Source organism: Struthio camelus, chromosome 11 (genome assembly GCF_040807025.1).
Source record: "Struthio camelus isolate bStrCam1 chromosome 11, bStrCam1.hap1, whole genome shotgun sequence".
Lineage (NCBI taxonomy): Eukaryota > Metazoa > Chordata > Aves > Struthioniformes > Struthionidae > Struthio > Struthio camelus.
The window spans coordinates 25,286,452-25,312,181 of record NC_090952.1 but is presented as its reverse complement, the minus strand read 5'-3'; the positions used below and the strand labels follow the sequence as shown (position 1 = coordinate 25,312,181).

At 42.2% G+C, this 25,730-nt stretch overlaps 1 protein-coding gene across 2 annotated transcripts in view; it reads left to right on the top strand.

The window, feature by feature from the left end:
- Positions 1 to 25,730, top strand: part of HTR2C (5-hydroxytryptamine receptor 2C) — a 358,087-nt gene that overhangs the window by 89,395 nt on the left and 242,962 nt on the right. Inside the window, exons 1-3 of one of the 2 annotated variants that reach the window (XM_009684923.2) lie at positions 4,737 to 4,865; positions 6,653 to 6,750; positions 22,311 to 22,648. The gene's annotated coding sequence lies outside the window, so the exon portion shown is untranslated. Of the gene's footprint in view, positions 1 to 4,736; positions 4,866 to 6,652; positions 6,751 to 22,310; positions 22,649 to 25,730 lie in introns of those variants that run through there. The other variant, XM_068957108.1, reaches the window with a different exon arrangement.

Genomic DNA, 25,730 nt, shown 5'->3' with positions numbered 1-25,730 from the left:
AACTATTTTCAAGAAGTGGTATGTTGAAGAGCGAGTCTTTTAGTTCCTATACTTTTATGTCACCTATTTGCACTTCCAAGTGCTTAAACATAAGTCAGAGAACTTTGATTCTCAGTGCTGAAATTTCTGCACATCTGTTGCATACGCAGTCTTAAACCGAGGCACGTTACTGGAAAATGTACGCTGAAATGCAGTTGTACTTTTTGCAGCAGTGCTTTAATTTACAGAGTATATACGTGAAGCACTAAAAATATTCCATTTAAAATATAACCTTGAAACACTTTTCTTGTATCTCAAAGTGTCACCACAATCAAAATGAATACAATTTAAATTCCGGAGTACTTAATGTCATTACATAAATAGAAACTTCTAAACATCATTGAGTTTATATTGATTCCATTTTTCTGAGGATTGCATTCGCTGCGTTAAAACTTTACAAAAGAAATCAATCATTTTTCCACTTACAAAGAGTATTTTTTTAATTAGTTTTATGTTTTCAATGTGACATTAAGAAGAAGCATAGTTTCTAAGCTGTTGTGTTTTCTCCTCATTGATCTTTTTACAAAGATCGTTTGGAAGGGCAAGAGTTAAACGTAGCTACTGGAATCCCAAAAATATAGGGCAGACTTAAGGACTGCTCAAGAGGATGTATTTATCCCTTTTGTGCTCCAAACTCATACTTTCCTAGGGTGAATAAAACCCAAGAGCCCATGTTAATGCGCCTGTAGCAGTACACATCCATGCTTTGCAATCGTTTCTAGCGGTATATCTCATAAAGTTAAAACTCATGTTTAAATTATGTCTGATCTGTTAAGGAAGAAAATTGCATTTCACGTAGTGGTTAACTTCTGCAGTGCGTGGTGACAGTGTGGAATTTTCTTGGCAAACTCATCACAACTATTTTGCAAGACTTCTTGTCTCTTCCCCTCCTTTTCCCTCCACTTCTTGCTTATGCAGGGCATTCAGTCAATTCAGATCTAAGGTATTATGTAGCTTAAGAAAAAAAGCATTGATGACGAACTACATCTTTTAGGTGCCAAATAAAATGTTATTGTCAGATCCCTTCACTAAACAGAAGGAGCATCAGCAGCAAAAATAAGGTTTTGGACTACCTTATCTCTGTGTTGAGAGGTATTTATTCAAGAGTTAAACTTGTGCTGCAGTGAACAGAGCTGATGTCCGTGTCCCCATATATTCCAAAGGGGACTTCTTTCTTGGGACATTCACATTCACAGGGAGGTCAAGCGAGAGTTGCCGCCAGTGATTCAGTCTCCATCAACCATTCTCCTGCCTTAGGTGTTGGGCTACTTATACCATTGGGAAGAGCCATAACTGCCACCTAATTCATTCTAGCTGGAGTTTAGTCTGGCTGGGGTAAGAAGCCTGATGACTTTGTCCTGACCTTTAGTAGTCTCAAATACGTATGCATATTTAGTAAAATTAAAAAGATGCCAATATAGGTGCTTGGCTGCTTAATATAAAATTCATATTTCGGTAGAACCCCAGAAGTGCTGAAATACTAAAAGGGCTCTGCTCTATTTTTCAGACAAATGGCATTGTCCTTTTTTTTTCTCTAGGCTTAAAGCTCATTAATAATAACCATCAGCACTGAGATTTCAAAACTCGCCTTGCCTGAGCATGAGAAACTCCATGGTTCTTTGAAGGTCGGTAAAAATGATGCAAATTTATCAGAAAAGTCTTTTTCTAAGCATTGCAAAATTGCATTGCTGTTCCCTTTGGATAAAATCTTTCAAATATATAATATAAAACATGATCTTAATGGTCCATATGTAATTAGGTACTATCGAAATATAATAGAAATGAGTGAGTATCATTCTTGCTGAGAATCAGTCGCTCTTGCAATTCACAGCTACCTTGAAAGACTTTACAACTTCTTTTTAATCATGGGCTACTAGCACCTTTAGCTTGGATGCTGCAAAGTATACCTTTTGCTTTCTATTTCTTGAATAGCTTGCTTAAAACGTTATGATAAATTTTACATGCTTAAAAATAGAAACAAATTTTCTCTAGTTCCAGTTTTTCTTTTTGGGTAGCTTTATTTACAATCCCATTCTCTTCTGTGATTTTAAAACGTTGCATGTTCTCTGTCACCCATTTTGCCATTTCCAATGTTCTGGTTCGAATATATATGATTTCCAGTGCTAAAATGATATGTTTGAGTTGATTGACATTCAACAGTAAGGAACTAAGTGATAAGTTGCCTGCTCCTAAGCTTTAATAATATCCATTAGATGCCAGAATGCTATTTGATAGGATGAAGCATTGTTCTTCTTTCCTGTATAACAACAGGACCTCATATGGCAATTTCTTTGTCATTTTATGAAATAACATGGATATGTTTTGTGAGATCTGATTCCCTGAAGACACACAAAGATCTATTTTACTGGGCAGCCAGACAGCTGGCTTTTATTTTTGTTCACGATCTCTGCTGTATATTCTAAGATAGAATAACATAGGTTTCTGATAGGTTTTTTTGCACAATGAGGAAAGCGTTTTACCAGTTGGATGCTTTCAGATATAAACAAAACCATCTGTTCTATTAAAAGCATAGCAGAATTTAGTTCTTCCTTGTGAATAAAAGCTTGTTGCTGCCATAGAAAAAGGTATTTTACAGAGGGATAAAATAATTCAATTGCAAGAAAATTCTCTGAATTTTTTGTTTGTCTTTTGATGTTTGCAGATACTGCTCTAATTTTACTTTCATCATGCACTACAGGACAATGAAGTGTTGCATCTCCCTACCAAAGAAAACATGCCAAAGATATGCTGTTTACCAAAGTCTTCTGAAGTTTGTGAGACTGAAATCACAAGGGATTCAGTAGCTGTGTTTTCAACTGTTTGAGAATTTTTGCAATTAACTTCTCAACGTATGGGTGGAGGACAGGAGGGAAGTAATCCTGTTGTCTTAGCTGCCAGCATGTACATCTTAACAAACTTTTTTGCCTTTCTGTGGAGTCCCTTCTGAGCAGCTTGCCTCTTTGGCTGGCAGCTGCGACAGTCGGGCTCCCCTGCAGGTGCGCTTGTTAAAGACACCGAAATCCCAAGGTGGCAGCTGCCGAAATGAGCGGCTGTTTCTGCTAACTCGTCCTTTCGCAGCTAGCCTTCCTCCCAGCCGCTGTGGGGCAGGAGTCAAGCGTTGGCGGTACATCCTGAAAAATACTGCATGCTGGTGAGCTCCGAAAGAGCAGAGGGTACGACCCTAGCTGTCTGCGTTGCATCGGCGGTGTTTGCAGGACGCCTGGTTTCCATTTAAACACCCTCGCAGTGGCTCGTGTGGCCCGTCGCCTTGCCCGTGGCAGCGGCCGTTAGCTGGGCCACCAGCCTGGAGGTTCTCAGAGCTCTGTGAATGGGTGAGCTTTGGCCACAGCTATTTGACTGAAATTTTGGGCAAGCTCCCTGTGTGAAAGACCGCATAGGAAGAGCCTTCTAGATGTGTGGTTGCTGTACATGAAGAGTATGTGTAAGGAAAATTTCACTTTACAATTCAAGTTATAACATCAAGCTTTAGAAATGCCCAGATCTTTTTGGCTTTCATTTGCACAGACATTTTAATATACTGCTTAATTCAAACCAAAGATTTCTTTTGCTCAGTTTATATATATTCTATTTCATTTTTAATCTTTTGTGGTAGAACGTTCTCCCAAAGTTGCTATAGAAGGGTATATCTCATCACAGAGAAGCTATTTCCAAGGTAAGAACTTGATTTATTTGGACTAAGATTATCTTGCAGTTCAGCATTTCCTTCGCTACTAACAGCAACAAGCAGTAAGATATCCTGTTAGCTCTGTAGCTTGGTGTTTGATGTGATTTTTTTCTCATGGTAAGGAAACAACAGCCTAGCTAAAATCTCTCCTGCTCCCTGTTTTAGTGGGCACTGGCATGACGTTTGCTGGAGACTGATTGAGACAGATCCATTGGAACCGAATGCGCGGTGTAGCTGTGAACATAGCCACTGCTTGCTTGTCACAAGTGAAGTTAGTAAAACTATTCAAATGACAAAAATATATTCAGTTAGATATGCTTCTCTGTTCTGGAAATTAGACTTCTTTTTTTCCACGGCTGTGTTGAGCCCTTGTGAGCTGGAGCCGTTATATTGCCTCCTTGAGAAGATCTTGCAGTCTTAGATAAGAGGCAATCAATGCACGTGAAAATAAATAAGTGTGTGGGGGGGAAAAAGAGGTGGGAAGAGAGAAGGCTGCCAGTTGTATGCATATAGTCAGGGGCACATCTTCATGCTTCCGGATGACAGAAGAGTTTTGCTTTAGCTGTAGCAGACTCAGCTGTGGCTGCCTGCCCCGGTGCCTGGTCTTCGCCCTGTGCGGCGGCGGCTGGACCGAGGTGCTCCCGGGTGCTCGCTGCCGGCTGCTCTGCCCCAAACACGCTGCCAAAAGGTGCAGCTGTATTTCTGCTCAATGTGCTGATTATATTGGTACAAAAAAAAAGAAATTTGTGCTAGGGCTCTGGACTGTGGGTATAAACATTTAGCTTGCCAGCGGCTTGTAAATTATGTAAAACTGGGATAATTGTACTAACATACTGCTCTAAAAAATGTACAGTCAGGCAAACTGTATCTATTGTTTTAATGCCATTTTTTTCTCACCTTCCTATTTCACGCTTGTATGTCTCCTTAAGTAGGGTGTCTGCACACTGTGTATTGAATGTCACTCAACATGCATTTAAAAGCAGATATCTGTTTCTGGCCATTTTAAGAAAAAAAACTCTCGCAGGACCTCTGGCACGGTACAGCGTGATGCGCTCTGCGTTGCTGCGCGTTGCTCAGGGCGTGCAGGGAGCTGCCGCGGCTGCAGCTGCTCACCTGAGAACGGAGAAGAAACTCTTATGCGGTGAGCAGAGATCTCTTATGCCGAACACGCATGGTAGCCTGGAGGTGGCTGGGGCGGAGGGGCGGGTATTCCTTCAGCCAGCCGCGGCCACTGCCCAGGTCCGCTGGGAGCCCCAGGCGGCCGGCGCAAGGCAGAGCATCCTCAGCCTGCACCGCACATCTTGGGTGGCCGTTGAGCGGGGAAGGAATAGCGCTGCCCCTCGCTGCTGCCCAGGCAGGATATCTTAGAGAGCGTCTGCCTCCCAAAACGTGTTAAGTTGCTCATGTGGTGAGCAGCAGTAATTTGTTTGAATCATTATATTAAGCCTTGATGCCACTAGTGGTTAAATAAGAAACCGTGTGCGTGTTATGGGGCATCGCAGCTTCCTGGCTGCTGCCGCCTGGCCTGGCCTGGCCGGGCCTTGCTGGCGGCAGGACTAGCCCGGGCGCGTTGCACACGTGGGGTAAGCAGTAGCAGAGATTCACTGTTTTGGAAATAGCACACGCTTTGGAGGATTCAGGGCAGCCATGTGTATCTTTAGTATCACATTGTGAATAATAATGTATTAATACTTGTCTAATAGTTGTCATCTGCCTAGGCTCTATAAACATTGCTGTTTGGCTTCCTTATGTGCAGTGATTTCATTTACTGCCACATATTCTAATATCGAAGGACTTATTTCATCTTAACGCGTGAGGATACTGCCACGTCAGCTCCCCAAGCCCTGACCTTGGGAGAAGCGCTGCCCGCTAACACTGACCAGTGTCTCGCTGAGTAGTGTCTGTGCGGCAGAAGGTGTAAAGGCTCTTCCAGCCGAGGGGGCTTGATGGGGCTTTGCTCTTTCGTTGTGTTTTCAGTGGCAGACACTAGAGCTCTTGGACTACCTGACCGCGAACGCCCTGAAATGACCTGGCCTGTTGTGGTGCGTCTTGGGGTCCTTCTCCGAGAGCTGACTTTTACTGAGTGTGGGAGCGGGCAGCCCTCTGGCCTCATATTATGCGGGGACTGCTGCTCTCGGAGGTTTCCCGATAATAAGCTTGTGCTGCTGAGCCAGGTTTTATTTCTTTGAGTGCTCCAGCATCTTCTGCAGTTGCAAAGAGACAGTTATCAATAACACACATTAATGATATTGTTAGCTGGGGGAAGTCTAGCCACCATGTTCATTAAACAGCTCTGAGGTTTTCTAGGGCTCGCTAAAATATCTTCCTGATTAACAGTGCAAGTTAGAGTTTAAGGGAGCTTCCCTAGAGAACACAATTGCTTTTCCTGTAGTACATGAAAGTCATTAAATTCATGAGGCCTGAGCCACAGTTTCACAGAACTCCTCAGCTCTCGCGTGTGCGAGTTCAGAGTGTTGTCTCCGATGATCAGCCAAAAATCAGTTTGTTTTTTAAGAACTCAGAGAGCATGAATATCGCAAAATATCACATCCTAAATTCAACTTATCTGTGAAACTTTGGCAGTTTAATCTTTTGTCCAATTCCTTTTGTGAATTTAAATGCATTTACTGTGCTGTGCCTACATTCTGCATTCTGTGCTTTTAGCACAGAAGTGACCGTTTTCGATGTGGCTGAGGCTCATTATACGCTCTCCTCTCTTTGCTTACCCATGCTAGTTGCGCTTGTCTATCAATGAAGAATCTGAACGAGGACGTTGAGAAGGTTATAGTGCTGCATACTATTTCTGCCTTTTTTCCTTGTAAAACTCCTTTACTTTTATCAACGTCAGTTATTTTGCCAGCTGAAGCTTTAAATTTCTGACAGTAGTGCAGCTGGATTATTTGCTTTTTGCCTACCTGTCATTTACAGGCCTTTGGGACATATTTGGGAATGCAATGAACAACAGACCTGGAGAACCAGCATCACAGAAACTGAGGTTAACAAGATCTTGGAGCTTCACGACCAAGGTAATAAATTTAAGAAAGTATTTGCTGCTCTCCTACTAAAAAAGATAAAGCAAGCACCTTGATTAAACAGATACTTTGCGCTGTACTGTTATAGCATGATTACCAATCCAGAAGGGCTGTTAATGAGAGCTGTGTGCTATAATCATTCCTGCAGCATGTTTATATGTCTAAACTCTGCCAGTTCTAAAGAATGATACTTCCTAGAGAAGTCAGTGAATACCATGTTCCTTTTTCCAGGATATTTGAGATGACTAGGATCAATTAATGAAATCAAACCAAAAAAGCTGATAAATCTGAGATGGAATCTAGACTATTTGCTATGAGATTTATGACCTGCAAATTTTGTAAATGTTTAGGGACAGGTATTGCATCTTTCATCTGAGTAGCGCCTCTGCTTTTAATGAAATTACTTCCATTTAAGTATGTGCGTAAGTATTTGCAGGATCTGAAGGTCTTGGGGAGTGCACGTACAGCATAATATTTGCATTACCATCTAGCATCTTGCATCCATATAAAATTTCTGCTGTAAAAACTGCCAAGCAAGACCTGTGATGTTTGCCTTGGGTGGGTTCCAGTTTCTGTTCTACCCTGAGTGCAGGTTTCCGGTTTCATACTAGAAAAGGAGGGGATGGCATAGCAAATTAGCGCTTGAAATGCAGTGATTTGTAGGTTACTTTACCACTGGGCAGTCCTAATACAACTTATAAACTGTTTGTACTGAGGGATCCAAGTGAGCACCTCCCTTGTGAGGTGCATCTAGTAAGTAGTACACCCACAAAGGTAAGAGTTCATCCTAGCTGACCTTTTCCATAAAACAAGTCTTACTCCTTGAAGGTTGCCACAGAGCACTTGGTTTTAATAAGAATCTAAGCCACAACGAACAGTAAATAAACATCATCTGCTTTCTCTGGTATTTTCTCATAGCGCAAAATGAGAAATGTTCATCACTTACTTATTTTTGGATGTGGAAAGAGATGTGATAATGTGTCTTGGAGAGGCTATGAAAAAATAGTTTATAGTCAAATTAACCTTTTATGAGATTTTTTCCATAGTTTTATATGCACACCTGCTGAGCTCTTCTAACTTAGAAACCAGAGCAAATGTTACGACAGGATCGAAGTCCTTGCACTTCCACGAAGGTTAACAAGCTACCAGTTCCACTTGGGACAGCAGTGAAGATCATTTTGAGTGGCATGGGAGCTTCTTGCTCTGCATACAAATAACCCTGCACTGCTTGGTGCAAAGTCCATGGGCAGCCCAGGCTGGCTTGGCTTCATAACGTGCCATAACAACTTATTGGTGTCATCGCTGTTTTCTTTGGAGCCCGTGTCCTCTGAGCCAAAGTTTGACCTCCTCTCCGATCCTGGCTTCTGGATATGGGGGGGGTCTCAAGTCAGGGACTGCTTTCACTCCAGATTTACGGAGTAGTGGATAGCCATCTCTGGCTCTGGGATGCTGTAAATTCAGATCAGCCACAGCCCAGGGGCATGCCCAGGCATCTCATGCCTGAGCTTAAGTCTAATTCATGGCTCTTTGATAACAGCAGAGAAAGACTTGGGTGGGGCAAACCTAGAGCAGATAACTGGGTGAACTGCCAAAGAATCGAAAGAGTCGTTACTCCTTGCCCATGGAGGAAGTGGAAGGGTGTGACTGAGGTTCCCCGCATCCTGGTTTCAATGGAGGGACATCCTAGTTATCCTTCAGAGAGGAATTTCCAAACTTCTCAGGATTTGTAGGTTATTTGAATATCTACATAAATATCCCGCACAGCTGTAGTTCTCCTCTGCCTGCATGTGAAACTAACTCATCATAAAGCCGGGACCGGCTGCTACTGCTATCGCTTGGGTGCCGGCGAAGGCACCCAAGCAAGCTAAATTTGGGAACCTCTTTGGTGGAGGTGTCTCCTCTAGTCTGTGTGATAGCAAGCCTTTGTCTTTGGAGACACTGGAAGCAAATCCTGACCTTATCTTCAAATAGTGCTGCTGCTGGGTGATTGAGATTGATAATACAAGCCTGACATCTTTCCATGGTTAATTAGCTTAAAATGAAAATAGCTCTTGTATTCACTGCTGACTATCAGAGACAATAATTACAAGACAATTTGGTATGAACAGTCCATATCCTGTCCGTTTGGCCTAGTGCTGCTGCCCAACTAAACGTTTCAGAAAAGTCTATGCACTTTTCAAGATGTAAAAATAGATTAATGAGAGAGTTCTCTCCAAAAGGTAAAAGGAGGACAGATTCCTCCGAGCAGCGCTTGTCAGATAAGTGCATGTGCTGAGCAGATGGTGGTGCACACAGAGAGGTGGGATGCTGCTCTTCTAGTTTATTTGAAGGCTTTCTTTCCAGAAGTGATATTGCAGTGCCAGGGCAATTCCTGGGCAAATCACGCATGTGTAATAGATAAAGCCCTTTTCCTCTTAATCGGGTAGACTGTTACACTAGGGCTGCCAAATTTCATTTGGTACAATGTGATACATAAAAATGAAAGAGAGAAAGAAAACGAGAGAAACCTAACTAAAAAAGTTAGGTTTTATTAGGAGGATTTAATCCCACTTCTAAATGGGAATGTAACCAAGGGAAGAACGAATGGGAATGCACTACCTAGGGGAGAAACAAACTTTATTAAGTGGGCAAAACAACAGATGTCAGATCCTTTACCTATACGGGGAAAGGATATAAAGTACAAAATGTAAAATGGAAGGATCCAGTTTTCTGTCCAGCCATGCCTGCTTCCTCTTACCTTATTACTGAGCCAAAGATATGAAAGCCTGCAAATGAAGTGAGCTTCAAATGATGCAATGGTATGCTTGTGAAGCAAAACATACCATGGGAAGTTGCAATTAGATTCTGCATAGCAGTGTATTTTGACCAGTTGTTGTCTAATAAATGTCCCAATGTTAATGCATAATTAATGTGGATAGCTAATGAGAATATATTTTCCATTCCCTGAATGGGAATTTTCATATCATTCCTTTGAGTGATGGATCTATTTGTCAGGCTGCTAAAGGGCTCTCTGAAATGAGGCGTTATAGAGGAGTGCATTTCGGTGCCCAGGCTTTCTACCAGTGGAAGAAACTTCTGCTAGAAATGCCATTTTCACTGAAACGGGCCTCTTACATTATGTAAACAGTGCCATAGAAGGTCAGCAGTTTTCGTTGTCTATAGAAAAAGCTGTCCCAAACTGTCAACGCTTTTTAGTATTGCCCAGCCTGTCAAAGGTGCAGGGTGATGAGCTGTGATCAGTCGGGAGAGAGACATATTGACTGTTTATCTGTGCAAGAGAAAGCCCATTGCCAGGGAGAACTGAGAACTTTACTTCATAGGTGGGTCTGTGTAGCTGCTACCATATTGTTCTTTCTGGGCTTGTCGTAGCATCAGGGGTGGGTGCAGCAAGGAGATACTTGTAGTTTCATGCATGGTGCTGGTGGGGAGTTTGGAGCGCCGTAGGTCTTCAGTGAGCGTTTCAGCCCAGAGCAATCTGCAGAAGTCCTGAGTTTGCTGCAGATCTTTCTCAAGAGGTGGAAAAAGTCATAATCGCTGAGTGAGTCTGTAGCCTGTTCTTGGTTTGCAGAGCAGGCGTGGGTGCTGCCTAGCTGAACCTCTAGCCTTCCTTGTGCAATTCTTTATTCGGTCACGGTCTTGCAACAGCAATTTCTCCTACAGCAAGTGGCAGGTTTTCTAATAGTTACCTTTTAGCATGGCATTACATAATAGTTGCCTTTTAGCATGGCATTACATTTTCCCACTTTTTCTGACAAAACCCAGAAGAAATGGATGCCTTTTCTTATTGTTGAGCCACCTTCAGCCCTCTTTCAATATTCACAGCAGAAATTCTCCTCAAACTGCATTGTATACTCAGAACTGCGCTTCCATTTAATCTAAGCTTGGGGAGTCTCCTGCTAAGAAGGACCTGTGAAATCTTTACATAAAATAAAATGAGTTAGCTGGGAAACATTGGCTTTGAGAAAGGAAGAAGGGGAAACATTTGCTCACAATTCTGTACTCTGAGAGATTGTGGGGTTTGGGTCTTCCACATAATGGGAGATCTGGGAAACAGCCAATGAATTGTAACTATCAGAGGTGTTTTTACCAGTATTTGTTTGTCTCTCTGATTTCACATAAGCCATCATCGTGAAAACCAGAAGGGCTTACAGAAAAAAATGAAATTACTCTCTTTTAAAAAAAAAAAAAAAAAAAAAAAGGGCACCAGGAAGCAGACTGCTTGCAGACTTCTTTTTCCCCCCTCCACATCTGCATTTGCTTTTCTTGGGGAGAAGATACTGATGAGAACATCTCAAATGGGGAGACTTACATTTTTAAGTATTTCTGAATTAAGCTTCCTTGTATGCATGTGTGTTGCTTTTTTTGTGGGAAGGAAATGGGCATAATCTCTATTGTTTATTCATAAGCTGCCACGCACTGATCATCAGCCTATTTGATATTCTGGATGGCTAAAAAACAAAGTTGTCATTTTGATTAGAGCCATTTTGAAAGGAATCCATGAGACATACATAGTATTGTTTTGCTGTCTGAATATTCCCAGTTGCAGACCAGGCGGGAGTATAGAAACTCTTCCAAATTCACCACCTCTGAAGGTGGATCGTCTTATGTTTCCAAAAAGGCAGAAGGCTTTCAGCATAGAATTTGGAGAAACATATCACTCTGAGTGATGCAATCAGGGTCTCCCATTCAGTGCTTTTATAAGGAGCTTTCCTGTCTTGGATCCAGGGAAAAGGCTCTTTTCCTGGCTAAATACTTACACCCTCAGAACAGCAGTGGGATATACATCCTTCAAGTAGTTCTGTTTATTTCAGTGACCCCATGGTTGGATTTGACCCATGTTTCAGGTTTAAAACAAATATTGTGAATTCATCTCAAACTGTCAACCAGGAGATGATGAATGAGCCTTTCAACTCTTTGTTAATAACTTTGGAGAAAAAAAGAAATCTTGACCTTTTATATAACATAGCCTTAAGAAAGTTCTCCATGGATTAGTATCAAGTGTTGTCAAACAGCAAATTTATCCGAGCTATTTTTCAGAAGAGGTCAAGAAGACTTGCATTCAGCTGTTGCGTATTAAAACATACTTCTTTGTACCATAGTGTCATTGATTAAGGGTAAAGGATTATATAATTCTTCCTTTTTCAGAATTGCATGTGCATTTTAAGAACAAATCTGGTTCGATGTCAAGCTCCTGCATTAGGAGGTAGGCATGGCTCAGAGCTGGAGCAAAATCCGGTAAAGTATGCTCTGAAAATGTCCTCTAATGTCCTTTTTCTGACTGCCAAACACAACTGTAGAGAGAAGAGAATCCTTTAAAAATATTTTATATCTCAGACTATGAAGCACCTTCTGAATATAATAAAAACTTCATTAAGAGCTGAACTGAACTCATAGGAGATTGCATCTCTGCTGATCAAGTTAAGATTTTTGAAGTATGACAGCAGTTCATTGTATAAAGTAGCAATTTTTGTTTTTATTTTCTGCAGTGAGGCATTTGGTATTATCCCTGAAGGCGACAAGTGAAAAGCATCGACCAGTGGAGTAGTTCTGCAGCTCCACAGTTTCCTGATACTCCTTTTTTTTGCAATGGGAATGGTCCCAGAATTCCTCTAACCTTTGAGTCTTGGTCGTTCATACTGAGATTTCAATTTCTACAGCTAAAGAAATTCTGTTTGTTTATTCCCCTTAGGTAGTGCTGCGTGCACACAGCAAATGAATCCAGCTAGGCATGATTTTACTAGTGATGGTGCTATCTTGGAGAGTAGCCTCAGTAGGCATAAATTGCCTTGATCAGAGTAAAAGTTTAACATAAATTGCTGCTCTGATTATTGAATCCAAACTAATTGTACAGCAAACGTTCTGGCCAGTAAAACCCCCTCTTTAACCACAACTGGACTTGTGTTTTGTTTTTGAACACCAATCTTTGGTGCTTTCCCGAGACCTGGATAATATCTGAGCTTCTGATTCTCCAGAATTTCCTGCTTGCTTTCGTAATGTGGAAATGAAAGATGACAGCAGAGAATGGGGTTTTAACAATGTTTACAGAGTCAAGGATGACAAGTCAACATCTTTACAGAGTCAAAGATGACACTGTAAAACTTATTGTGATATACAAATCGCACTATCCTCAGTAGAATGTATTTGTCACTCTTGACTATTATGCATCCACTCAGCTAATACACTTTATAATCTGCTGCTTAGATTTCCATGGTGATTTGCGTTCTGACTATCTATATGCACTGAGGTCAAATCTTTTTCTTAGCTTTATTTTTTGAGTGGAAGTATTGATGTAGCCTGACTGTAAGTAAGTAAACTGCTAAGTTTATCTCTGGAGGGCCAGATCAGAACTGAAGGACAGCTGTATGACAATACACGTTCTCCTTTGTAATCAGTATTGGAAGTGGCAGGTTTTCAAATGTATTTTTTATTTATTTACTTATTAGCATTTTAGAAGCCATTAAAATGGAATGGAAAAGCTTATTTCTAAGCTAGAGCCTGAAGAGTAAGAATTTGGGGATGGTGTGAGATAAGGCACTGAGGAGGGGGGAGGGAAACTTGTGATGCATACGACTCATAGTTTATGGTCACATGGAGAGAGTTAATTCACTGTGTGCCCGCTTTGGGCCATGCCAACAGCCGATGTCCATGTTAGAGTGAAACCCCTTAGTGAAGCAGAGGGAGCACAGTACACAGAGAGAATTGCCTTTGGGCTAAGCTGGACCCTTTATTTGTGCAAATCTGGTCTTGGAAGGTCTTAAGAAGTATCGGTATGTTTGGACTGGGGAACTTCTTTCATGACTTCCCATGTTGACAGTCTACTGAATGAATGCTACTGTCAGAAAAGACATGACTGTGTTTATCACAGGCAAATATGGAATGAGTCCATATGGTAACTGCTCAGCATGTTAATCTGCCCTGGAGACAGCTGATGGGTCTAACACCTGGCACCTGACAAGAGGCTCTGCATCCGAGCAGGCTGATGCTGACTTGCATGGAGTCAAAGGTACCGAAATTGGAACTGCAAAAGCTTCACCCATAGTTACTTACAGGCTCATGCTTGCAAGGAGGACTGAAAATGTGGTGTGACTTCCTGTGCATGTTAAGGTGGTATCCCTTTGTGGGAATAATTCACTTTTTGGGAACCTGAGGGTCTTTGGGAAATGATGAGATTTGGAACTAATTTAGAGTAAAAATACTAAGCTTCTGCAACTGCTTGGTTTTTCTAAAACTAATCAGCAAGTAATCACTGACAAAAAGCATCATCAGATGTACTGGAAGCCCTCTAGGTTACAGAAAGCTGAAAAACCTTCCCTCCGTTTCTTGCCTGCATGCAGGTGTAGGATTAAGTGATTCTGAGGCAGGTTTGCCACGTGTCTGGTTAAGAGTGTTGCAGTTCCCTAGTTATCGGCTGCTTTGACCTTCTTGCTGCCTGTCTTCAAAGGTTCACGCTCGCACCTCTGGGTGCCACTTCTCTTTAGGTAGAGTCTTTCTAGTGACTCTTTCCATCCTGTGCTTTACGTAGAGGTTTCTGGCATTCACTGCAGTCACCTCAGTGGGGATGGCTGTGCCACCCTGCTCTAAGAGCAATGACGCACTCAGGCAAGGACAAGCCTATCCTGATACAGCACAATGCTCTTTATTCCTGACAAACCTATTTAGGATGAAGATATCTCGGAAACAATAGGCAGTTCATAGGTATGTTTAGGTGCCAGACTGCCATCCATCTCTCCGCTGAGACTTGGCAAATGTAATACCTTTGTCATAGGTCTGCTTTGAACTTCAGCTTTTCATTTCTTGAATCAAATGTGAGAGAATCACCTTCTGATTCCTGTTATTATCTCAGCTCTCTTGAATCATTTCAACCTCCAAACTTCCCCCTGCTAAGTGAGGGAAGGGTATAAATTCCAGGAGACTTGCTCCCTGCTTTCAGTCAGTATATGGGATTAATGTTACTTCTCAGGGACATTAATTACCAGCGAGTTAGGAACACAGACAGCTGTGAACTGACCGTGATAGATAAGGTATTTCTGAAGTGAATACGGTAATTCTTGATTCTTCCATAACAGCAAATGTATTAGCCATGCTGGAAGTCCCTTGTTGGTTTTAGGCAGTAGCTATATTAATGAATGACAGCCATAAATACACTCATTGAAAATTCAGCTGGGTTTTTTTTTTTTTTTCCATTTAATAATTCTGCAAAGTCTAGCTGCCACTGCATCTCAAATATGTTTGTATTGGAGCCAAGTTTAACACAGATTTGTAGTTTCCAGATTGCTGTGTCCTACAGCTGTAAGGAGCATTATATACTGCCCTCTTCACAGTACTCAGACTTATGCTTGCATCCCTCGCCAAAGAGAATACCTCAGCAAGCTCTCATGGCAGTTGCTGTTCTGTATTCCCTTAGCGCTCCTCACAGGGACTAAGTCGGTATGTATCCCCTTGGCAAGAGAGGGACTTAAGTAATCAAATGGTAGAAAATGTGGCAGTGCTTCCTTGGCAGAGTCCTTGCCACTGGAGGGCACGTCCAAGCCAGAAGGGTTAGCTGCAAATGCCAGCGCTTCAGAACAGATCTACATAAAACACCTACTAAGTGACATTTTAAGTTATGCATTGAAAGTTTTATTGGCTTTTTTTTCTTCTAATAATTATTACGGTAGTTCTGGAGGAAGATGACCAAGACATCCTGTCACTGAGTCCTGGCAGGTATCCTGGTCTCCAGCTGCTGCTTGAAAAGGCTATAGGTCTCCTGAAAGTCCTGTTTCCTGCAAGCCCCGTGCAGATATCTTGGATAACAGTCGGAAGTCTCAAACAGTACTGGACTCCTGTGTGTCGACACTTGAATTTTGCCCATAGTTTGATCTAGGCAAGTGGAAAGCATTTCTGGAGCTGGTGGGCCTTCTGCCCTTCCCAGCATTGGAAGCTGAGAGCAGTTCGTGGCACAGGTTAGTTGATGTCAACAGAATCACTTGCAAAAGGACTCAGATAAAGATCCTTACTTGCTAATACACTTCTGGGGTTAAATCCTCTGACTAGATTAGACTGCCAGACTCTGAAATGTGCTCCCAAGCTACACGTGTTATGCCTCTATCAAAACAAATTTCCCTTCTGCTCATTTCTAGTTCTTATTTCATGGCACTGGCTCTCTTGCGATTTATTTCTGGTGCCTTTTTGGCAACACATTGCCCATTTTTGGATGTTTATAGCAGATGTTCGGCTACTGAGCCCCGCTTTCTCATATTTTGGAAGCTCTGTGTAGTCTTGCCCCTTCTTGAATTTCTTGAAAGCTGAGAAGTAGGGGGTATTGTGGGCTTCACTTCATGACCCTTGATAACACCTTCCTTTTGGGAAGGAAATCCCACTGGCATTAGGTGAGTCCCTGGTCTGGGAGGCCAAACTCTTTGAATACTATTTTCAGTTCCTCTTCCCTGAAGAGGCAGGGATTGCTCTGGAGCTGCCAACCATGTTGCATGACTAAGCCTACCTGCAGCATTATCAGAGATACTGTTTTGTCTTTAGAGTCAATCAGAAAATATTGGTAGGAGCTATCAATTTTTAGAAAAGCCAGAGAGAAACCTATCTTAGAGTAGTAAACCAAGGTGTCAAGTGCCAGACTGTTCTGAACAAGCGTGTGTGTCTTAAAAACAAAATAACTAGTCATTAAACAGGAATGATTTTCCAATATTAGCTAAGGCTTTCTTGTCCAAGAACCTTGAAGACCTCTTAGCTGCAAGGGAGAGATATCGGGGCGCCTCTGATACCATCTGCCTGGCAGCAAGCAGACAACCCTGACCGGGATCTCCATCTCCATCAGTGGTCCCTAGATGTGTTTACCTTCCATGCCATTGCTGGTGTCATCTCAGGCATTGACTCCCATGAAACCAGGAGAAAGACCTGTTAAAATTGAAGGAAAAAGAGAGAGGGTTAATTCATTCATTAGGTGTTGTCAGATCTTTTTCAGTAATAAAGTTCAGAAAGACCCCTAGGAAGCTTTAAAAAGATTATTTCACATTTCAGCCACTGTCTCAAGAGTGAGGAGGTTAAGGTTAGTATTTGAACAGTTTTTGCAGCTACTGTATTTGTGATGTGGGAAATCTGTCCATCTCATACATCTGCCCAGAATCCTGTTTATAGCAGTGACAACAATTTTCAAGCTGAAAACTTCTTGAATTCATGTATATCAGAAAGATTAGGTTTTAGCTCTGACTGCTCCCTGACATCATTCTGTCTCAGCTGAAAGTTAATATTCTCTAAATCAGATGCTGCTTCTCCTACTGCCTTCAAAATGTGAAGGATTATCAAACTGGATGTCCAGAGATTCTCTGCTGTACTAATGATGTTGCTGTGTAAAGCCTAACAGAACTTGTTTCTGATGATAAAAGTTACATGCCCTTATTACTTAACCCTTTAAACTAAACAGGTTCTGCTAGAACCTGTTTTGTTATACCAGGCAACAGGATGATCTGAGCTTAAATGAAATCAAAGTCAGCTAATGCATCAGCGTAAATATGCTTACTATGCATGATGCACCCAGTGCTCAGAAATATCAGCCCCGAGGAAGAATGAGGTGAAGTCATTATGCCAGGTTCATTCTGGATGCGATGTCATATTAGGTTGTTTTGGTTCCTAATGTAGCAGTGAATTTGGCCCTAACCAAAATCCCTGTACATCACAAGAAGCAGAAAAGACTGATGCTGCATCTTGAAAGGTACACTTTTCTGAAAACTGTAGCTCGCTCTCCTGCCTTTTCATCTGAAGGAAACAGATGGTTTCTCGCTCGCCCAGCTTTGGTGAAAGCACAATGGGTAAAAATAAAAGCAGCGGGCTGGATTGCATCGCTGGGTAATCTGCATGCCATCCCACTGACTCTGACGAGAATACGGGGAATGAAAATCAGTGTGAAGCATAACCCAGAGAGTTTACAATAGTATTTACCTGGCATTTACTATTAGAAGAGTGAGGGAATACGTACGTGCTCAAAAAAAGAAGTGAATTCATCCCCCTTTGAAAGTGCTCCTACTCTCCAGCATAACGCTGACCACTGCGAGCAATTCTGAGCAAGTTGTTCTTCTCTACGCGTTCTTCTTCCTCCTCCCCACAAGTAGTTGGGAAGCTCCCTCATGAGATTTTAACAGCAGGCTTAATTAACAACTTGTTTTTTCGGCTGAACGCCTAGATTCCAGTATCCGTGGACATCCACTTTGTGGCAATGCTAGGAAAAAGGTCTGCTCAGTCAAAGAGTCAGCCAGCATGGAAGCTCCATGTCCTTCGGTTTTCAAAAGTAATATGAGGTGAGTAATATGAAGTCTGTCAGCAGGTGGTGACCAGTAGTTCAGTGCCAAGCAGTTCTGTAGTGACCTACTTAATTTTTGCACAATTTGGAAAAAAGTGTGTGGAAGAGTTGTTTTCCTAAATGCATTTTATGAGGAAATACATTTTTCTTCCACTTTGACTTTTTTGCTTGCCTTTTAATATAAGGGGAAGTAAACTTGTTAATAATAACATCCTAATAATTAAAGTACACTGCTGCTCAGTACATTTTTGCTTTCCTATTCTTCCCCAAAGCTAATCTGATGAATTTGTTCTATCAAAGTGGGGTACATCATTCATGTCATCTTATGTCACATCAGGCGTAATGGGATGTGACAACTCAAGGTAACACATCAATTAGGGAAAGGCAGGAGTAGAGATTTGTTGATGAAAGACAGGATGTTTATCCAGCTTCAGGCATGGTGGTTTGGTAGTGTGGGGTGACAAGGAGGTTATTTTAAAACTTTAGACCCCAATTCAGTGATCATGTACTATAATTTACATTGATTTTCGGTCCTTCTGTTTGTAAATTATACTAATTTACATATCCCAAAGCTCAACCACTTGCTGATATATGACTCAAAACCTTTCAGTTATCCCATCTGTGCTGAGCTGCGCTTGACTGTACGCAGGCCAAGGGAGTGGGGTTGAGAGTGAATGAAGGGAGAGGATGAGAGGTATTTTCTGCAGTTCAGCGCTGGTGTGAAACGAGAGCTCACATGAGTCTGCACACATTTGTTAATCCAAAAGGGATCCCGTTGTTCTGAGCTGCTGGTGGCATTTTGTGGCACAGTGGCTTGCTTTCATTCTTTTATTAGCTGGTATTAGCAAATGAAATGTGAAATCAATGGGTTATTGCTTCCAGCAGGTCAAAGGTTTTTGTATGTTTTTTCTAAGTCATTAATGTAAGTGGCCTTGGATTAAAAGTCAGTGAAGCATGAGCTTCAGCAGGGAAACATAAGTTTGTGGGGATTAGAGATCAAGATGAAAAGCAAGAATCTGCAGGAACAGAGGGGTTTTCAGGTGTGTTCTGCCCAAGAACCGGAGGAACAGGAATGGAGCAGGGAGCGGGGAGCAAGTATTAAAGGATGTGGAAGCATGAGGGAACCTCGCCTGCATCTGCAAACACTGGTTGAGTGCTCCCTGGAAGCAGCATCCAGCCTCCTCGTCCTCTGGTTTTCTTGAGAACTGATGCTGCTTTCAGAGACGTTTTGGAGCCCTTTAGAGCATAAAGACAAAGACTGTCACTCCATCCACCATTCCCATAGGGTCCACTGATGCTTGGAGCGTTGGTTTGCTGATGAGACAGCTGTCGCTACTGGACACAGTGTGTTGTCACTCTGACACAGATCATCAAGATATTAAATGAATGCGTGAATGGAGCAAGACTCCTTGCTTTCATGTCCTTGTGAAATACATCTGAAAGGGCTCTCCACAGGTCATCCATCCGCCCCTGTACTCCAAGTAGTCAACTGTATCTAGATTCAACAGAAGTTTCTCTAGCCTTTTCCAAAGGACCTCTAAGGAGGAGTTTGCACAGGATCCTTATTGTCCTTAATTATAATTAGTCAGAACGATCATCTTAATATCTGACCTGGTCCTCTGTTCTTACAAATACAGAGAGTAATCTATTGGAAGGGACTATATGTATGCTGGGGAATAAAGTCAGAAACCAAAATTGTCATGGCAATTGGAAATATGGTCTGAATCAAGAGGATGTGGTTTAGCAGGGCACCAGACCTTAGGCTGGGGCAATAACGATCAGCTGCACAAAAGCAGGCCTGTGAGGTTGATGAGACAGCTGTCCCAGAGACTGGGGCTGGAGGAGCAGAGAGGGTGATGGCTGAGCTTGAGCTCCTGGTGTTTTGCTACTGTGAAACAGGTAAGTGCTGTGCTGGGCGGAAAACTGGAAAAGTAGCCTAGAAGATAGCAGTTCAGTCCAGTTAACAGTCCAGTTTTGGGTACTGTGCTTCCAGATGGTTGATAGCAAGCTGGAAAGGGTCTGGAAGTGAGCGACGTGAGCTGGCTGATGACTAGAAAATATGACCGTTAGGGAAGGCTGAACAAACTGGACTTGTTTAGCCTAAAGAACTGAAAAGGGAGGGGAGGTGTGACCGTACTGCCGCTCTGAAGCGGAGGAGATGCTCTCATTTCTGTGCTCCTTCTAGAGAGGTCTTCTGTTGTGACAAGGAAGATTTAAGTTTTGTGTTAGGAAAAACTTCCTAAGGGAGCAGTAGTAAAGCACCAGAATTTATTGCTAGGGACACTGTAGAGCTTTCATCAACAAAGGTTGAATTAGACAAACACCTCTGAAGAAACACCGATATATCAGGGCAGGGAGCAGCCCTCGGCCCTCTGAGCCATTCCCTCCTGCCTGAATATCACGTGGCACTTTTTAACAAGCAGGACAGTTGTAGTCCTCTCGGTCTTCTCTCTTCCCAGTGAAGCAACCCCTATTTTTCCAGTCTTTCCTGATACGTTCTGGTTCTTACGTTTGTGATTATTTCTGTTGCTTTCTTCCAAGCTCTTTCCCCTTGATCCCTCATTCTTGAGGTCTGGGTGGTCTCGTTGAGGCTTTTCTTGAACAGTATGAAAGGATTGCTTTCTACTGCTCACCTATGAACATCGTCTATGTACGTCTCAGCATGCTTTGTTGGTGCTCTTTTTTTCTTTTAAGCAACAGTATAATACCAATTTGTGATCATCACATGGTCTATACCTTCACAGTGTAAAGTGGAGTTTAAGAAATAGTAAACAAACAAAAAAATCTATTTTGGTGTTTAGTGTTTTTCTAATGCAACAGACAATTCCTTGCGGGAGTAATTCTAGATATCAAAGGGATGATGTTGTATATGTCATATTTCCTCCTGTGTATGTTTTTAGAGATGTTTCTGAAGCAGAATGTCTCCGGTCAGAATATTTGAAACAAAGCAAACACCTTCATTGTGAAACAAAGTAATCACCTTCACTGAGAAGTAAATAGTGGGATAGCTATATCACGATATGTTGTCAACAGTTCATATCACGCTTAGGGCTGTAATAGCTTTCATGGAATATCTTCTTGTTTGGCAGTAGTCAAGTAAATAAGAAATGAAATAAAACTGCAGTCTATGAAATATTCCAGTCCTGATGTAGAAGGTTTTATTAGATTCAGAGTGCATTTACAGATCGGTAGAAAACCTCAGGCATTTGCCAATTAAATGAACTTGTGAGGGGTACCACTGCCTTGCTCCCCTCCTCGCGGGATAGAGGCAAAGGCAGGTGAATTGCCAGCTCTTTGGGAGAGCTAAGTTTATGTTACTGGTCAGACCTTGGAGCATGAGGAGAGAATATCATAGAGTTCTTCGGGTCTCTCACTATAAAGCATATTCCTTGCCTTCCCAATGTTTTTAGTTACTTCTAAATTTCTTTTTTTCATGTTCCACTGTTCTTTTAAAAACGTGAACTTCCTGATACACGTGCAGCCTTCCAGTAGTTGCTTTGTTAACATAATAGAGGGGCTAAAACCAAACATGCTCCTGGGCTTCCTTTTCAAATTGTCTTTCTCATGGAAGAAAGTTAGAAAGTTTGTGCGGCTTGTGCAGTGTAAGCCTGTTGGTGCTTTGCACGCCTTCTTCTCGGGGCCCAGATACAGTCTCCAACTGTCTGTCTTTGGGAGAGTGAGTGTACAGTGCCAAACAGATCTGCCCGGTGGGTGGTGCTAATGATTTCAGTGCAGTTGCATATTTGCTCATGGTTTGGATTTGAAAGAGAAAAAGTAAGTGAGATGGGAAAAAGAAAACTTTTGATGCTGGCAACAGAAGTATTTCTGGAAGCTCTCCTCTAGCTGGAGTGTCCTTGAGATTCTGCCACAGCTCTAACAAGGTGCGTCTCTCTTAAATATTAAAAAAGAACATGTTTCAAAATGCTTTAAACTATTTTGATTGTTAATGCAAAAGAAAAGCACTTTTTTTTTTCAAATGTAGCTGTAATTTTCTACTGATTTCATATGGTATTGAGTAATAAAATTATTAAATACTGACTGATTCCCTGCTCTCCCACTGCTCTCAGTGTATCTATGAAGGGTTTCCCAGAGGAAGTTCTGACAGACTTTAAGCCCTCAGCCATGACAGTGTGGAGGAAAAAGCATTGTCTGGCTTGCTCAGCTCTTAGCTCTTGTGTTTTCACGATGGTTTTACTGAATTTATCGGTATGTCCTAGTTCCTGGTTCTCTTCATAACTGTTGTGCCCTTTTCTGATGTTAACAGGGCTTGGTACCTCATGGTCGCATGGTCCAACTGAAAAGCACTGGGACATCTTGCTCTCTGGACACCACCACTGCACAAAGCCCCTGCCAGGTTCCCAGGACCATCCGTACAGCTGCGGGGCTGGCTCTTCCTCCACCGTAATTCTGGGTTGCACCTGACCTGTAGGAGAAACCTTTCAGCTAAAAACTTGGATGTGGCCCTAGGCGTCAAGAAGCAAGCATGCTGCTCCAGAACTACGATACGGATAAAGCATGGACACGAGGGAGAGCCACGTGGCTGTCCAGTAGAGCTTCCAACAGTCGTGTCAAGTGATAATCACTGCAGCCTGACACAATGAGGTAGCTGTGGCTTGGAACAGGGGAGGGAACATGGAGTCTTGCCTTTTAGGGTTTGTTGCTTCCCTTTTGCTGTACAAGGTGTCGCAGAGAGCTCTGAAGCTGGATTCGCTGTTGCTGAACTCCTTATGAAGTCAATGGAGTTGCTATTCCACCTCTCCGCTTGCTTAAAGTGTGTGTTGTAGATCTCCCTTCACCCATTCATTCATTTCTTCCCTTTTAATGAGTAGGTTAAATTTCTTGTGTGGTACAGCAAGCATTTGAGATGTGAAGGTTCCTTTTCCTCATCTCCCTCTTATTGAAGGTGGCTTTGCTCCCAGTAACTCCTGTCATGACATAATTGGACCTTATTCTCACATAAATACCAGAGTTAGAGTTACTGTTGTTGGGTTTTTCCATTATTTTGGGTGGCTGATATTTTTCACATTCCTATTCTCTTCTTAACGCAAAGCTGACTACATTTACTAGGTTTGTTTGCCTTCCTCAGAAGGACTTGAATATTAGTCCTCAACTTGTCTGTGTATCTCTACTTTTCTTACTCTCCCCTTTCATTGATTTATGACACATGTGGAGGCCAAGAGGCAGTACAGGACATGAATCATATAAAAAGAATGCAGACATTTCATTTGCGTAAGTTAATTGTTTTATTTTTACCTGTCCCTTGTGTTTCTGCAATCCTATGGGTGGTGTCTTAGAAAAATACAGATAGTAGACTGGACCACTGCCAAGTGCTGCAAGTATCACATGCTTTGCAAAAGGTTGCAACATCTTAGTGGGAATGATTATCTTCACAGTAGAGATGGTAATAATTTTAAGTGCTGTTTTCTTGGAGTTTGTATTAAGTTTAGCAACAGCCCTGGTTTCTTCAGGTTCTTAGATTCTGCTGATCCATATGGATCTATCTTTCTTATAGGGATTAATTTTGAAAAAATCTGTCTCTTGAGATGTTCTACAAATTATGCAGTCAAACTGCCTGTGTTTGGGAAAATCACAAGGTCAGAGCAGCTAGAGTACTACTAGTATGTCCTCACCCTGGGAAAAACAACTTGTCTGGGCATGGTGTCTACCCTACCAGACTGAGACTTGTTTCCAAAAACAGTCCCTGACTGATGGAAATCTGTAATTCCAACATTGCTGGTATCCTACAGCTTTATTTTCAGGGTCTTAAATCTTGTTTGGCTGGACAGTTAAAACAAAACAAAACAAAACCCAGCAACACCCGACATCCTGCCTGACTTTAATTGATAAAAGCCAAAGGTGAGCAAAATGTACTTTTCTTTCTTTGTTAGTTATGGCAAAATGCAGGGGCTTTTGCTGTGGTTAACCTGTGGAGTCAAATGCATTGCAGAGTGATTTGCTAGCTTATTATTTGCTAGTAAGATGCGCTGTGGTCTTTACAATAGCAAGCCTTAGCTGAAGGAATGAACCTAGGGAAGAAAAGAGATCTAAAAAGTTGTGTCTGAGTGTGTTAGATGCATTGTTGTGTGAGTTTCAGAAAACCTACCAGTTTAAAGTAAGAACAATATGCTTTTCATGGGCAGCTGATCTTCATTCCATTCATGCATTTATTAAAGCGTTTTGCTTTGTGCTTCATTTGACAGTAGATTTCAGTACATTAGATTAACTGATTCACTGGGTGCAGTGCAAAGCACTGCAGTTCAAAGCAAGCACTCTATACGATCAAAAAAGTCTATTCTACCATTTCCTTTAGAAAGTGCTCTGATAAGATCATGATGCATAAGAGACTGTATGTAAAACTATGCAGCCAACTGTATGTGAGTACAGTTGGAGCTGGGGGACTTGCAAAAGCTGTTGGTAGGGCCAGCCTGAGGTGGCCATTCCTAAAAGCTCTTTTCTGTTGCTTTCTGAATTTTGCATGTTAAAAGTTTTTTCTATTTAGTCTCTCCCTGCGGGCTGGAATTATTTTACAGGACGGTTTCAGTGAAAGGACTAAAGCAGTTTAGAACATGAGAGGCAGCAGACAGGTTTTTCAGAGAACCGTTTGCTTTGTTTTTATGCGTCTGTGGCGTGAAACAAGCTGAGTCTTGAAACTCGGTCAGAAGACAACAATTAGCTAGGGCGTTTGTTTGATACAGTTTTGAAGAAAAAAAGTGCTTTTCTGAAATCTGGGGTTTCCTTTTTAATAAGGATCTAGAACATGTAATGAACACCACCATCCTGGCTTGCAGCAGCCTCTGAGTGGGCTTTTAAAATCAGCTCACGTATAAAATAATATAATGACTGGCATACTGTACAGTAAATGAAGGGTATATTAACATGAATGCAGCAGCAAACAAGGGAATGCGATGCACAGTGTGGGTGCCCTAACACAAATTTGTCTTCAGCCTCATTTTGTCAAGCGCAAACTGAGTCAAGGAAAAGTAGCTCTTTAGAAAGAAGTAAGGTGCTCGCTACTAACATACAGGTAGAGCAGACCTGCTGGCCACATGTTTTGTTTGGTGCTAGAGTCACAGCCCAGGTTTGTAAAATCTGATCATACCCGTGTGCTGCTTCTGGGGAAGAGCAGGCGTGCGTTATAGGGACAGTGGCAGTAAGCTCGGGTAGCAATTGGAGTCACGGGCAGTTTGCATGCAGCTTCCCAGCCAGGCTGTTCAGAAAGGCAGCGTTCTTTCTTTCTCCTTATTGTCTACACAGCCTGAATCCTGATTTTTTTCAGATGGCTTATTTCAGCCCCTAGCCTGGCTCATGTTAAGTAATCTCCATGTCTCTCTGCTAAACCCAGCTCCCTTTGAAACTTTGCAGGGTCTAATATTTTCTACTTGGCCTCTGCTGCGCATGAAAATCCTTTTAGTGCAATGAGGTCCATCACTCTGGGTCCTGCAGCTTCAGACTGGTGTTTCCTTGTCTTCGGTTCAGGTGCTGTTTGCTACAGATTCCCTTGTGTCCAGCCTTGCAACACACGTTTTTCTGTCTTCATAAAATTGCCCGCTGGCACATGGGAAGCAATTATCCCTTTCTCTCCCCTAAGTGCCTATAAGCCCCATGGTTCCCTGCCTCCCACGGCTGAGTGCTTTTAAAAGGAGAGTGCTGTACCCATCAACAGGTGTCAGCAGCATCTGCTGTC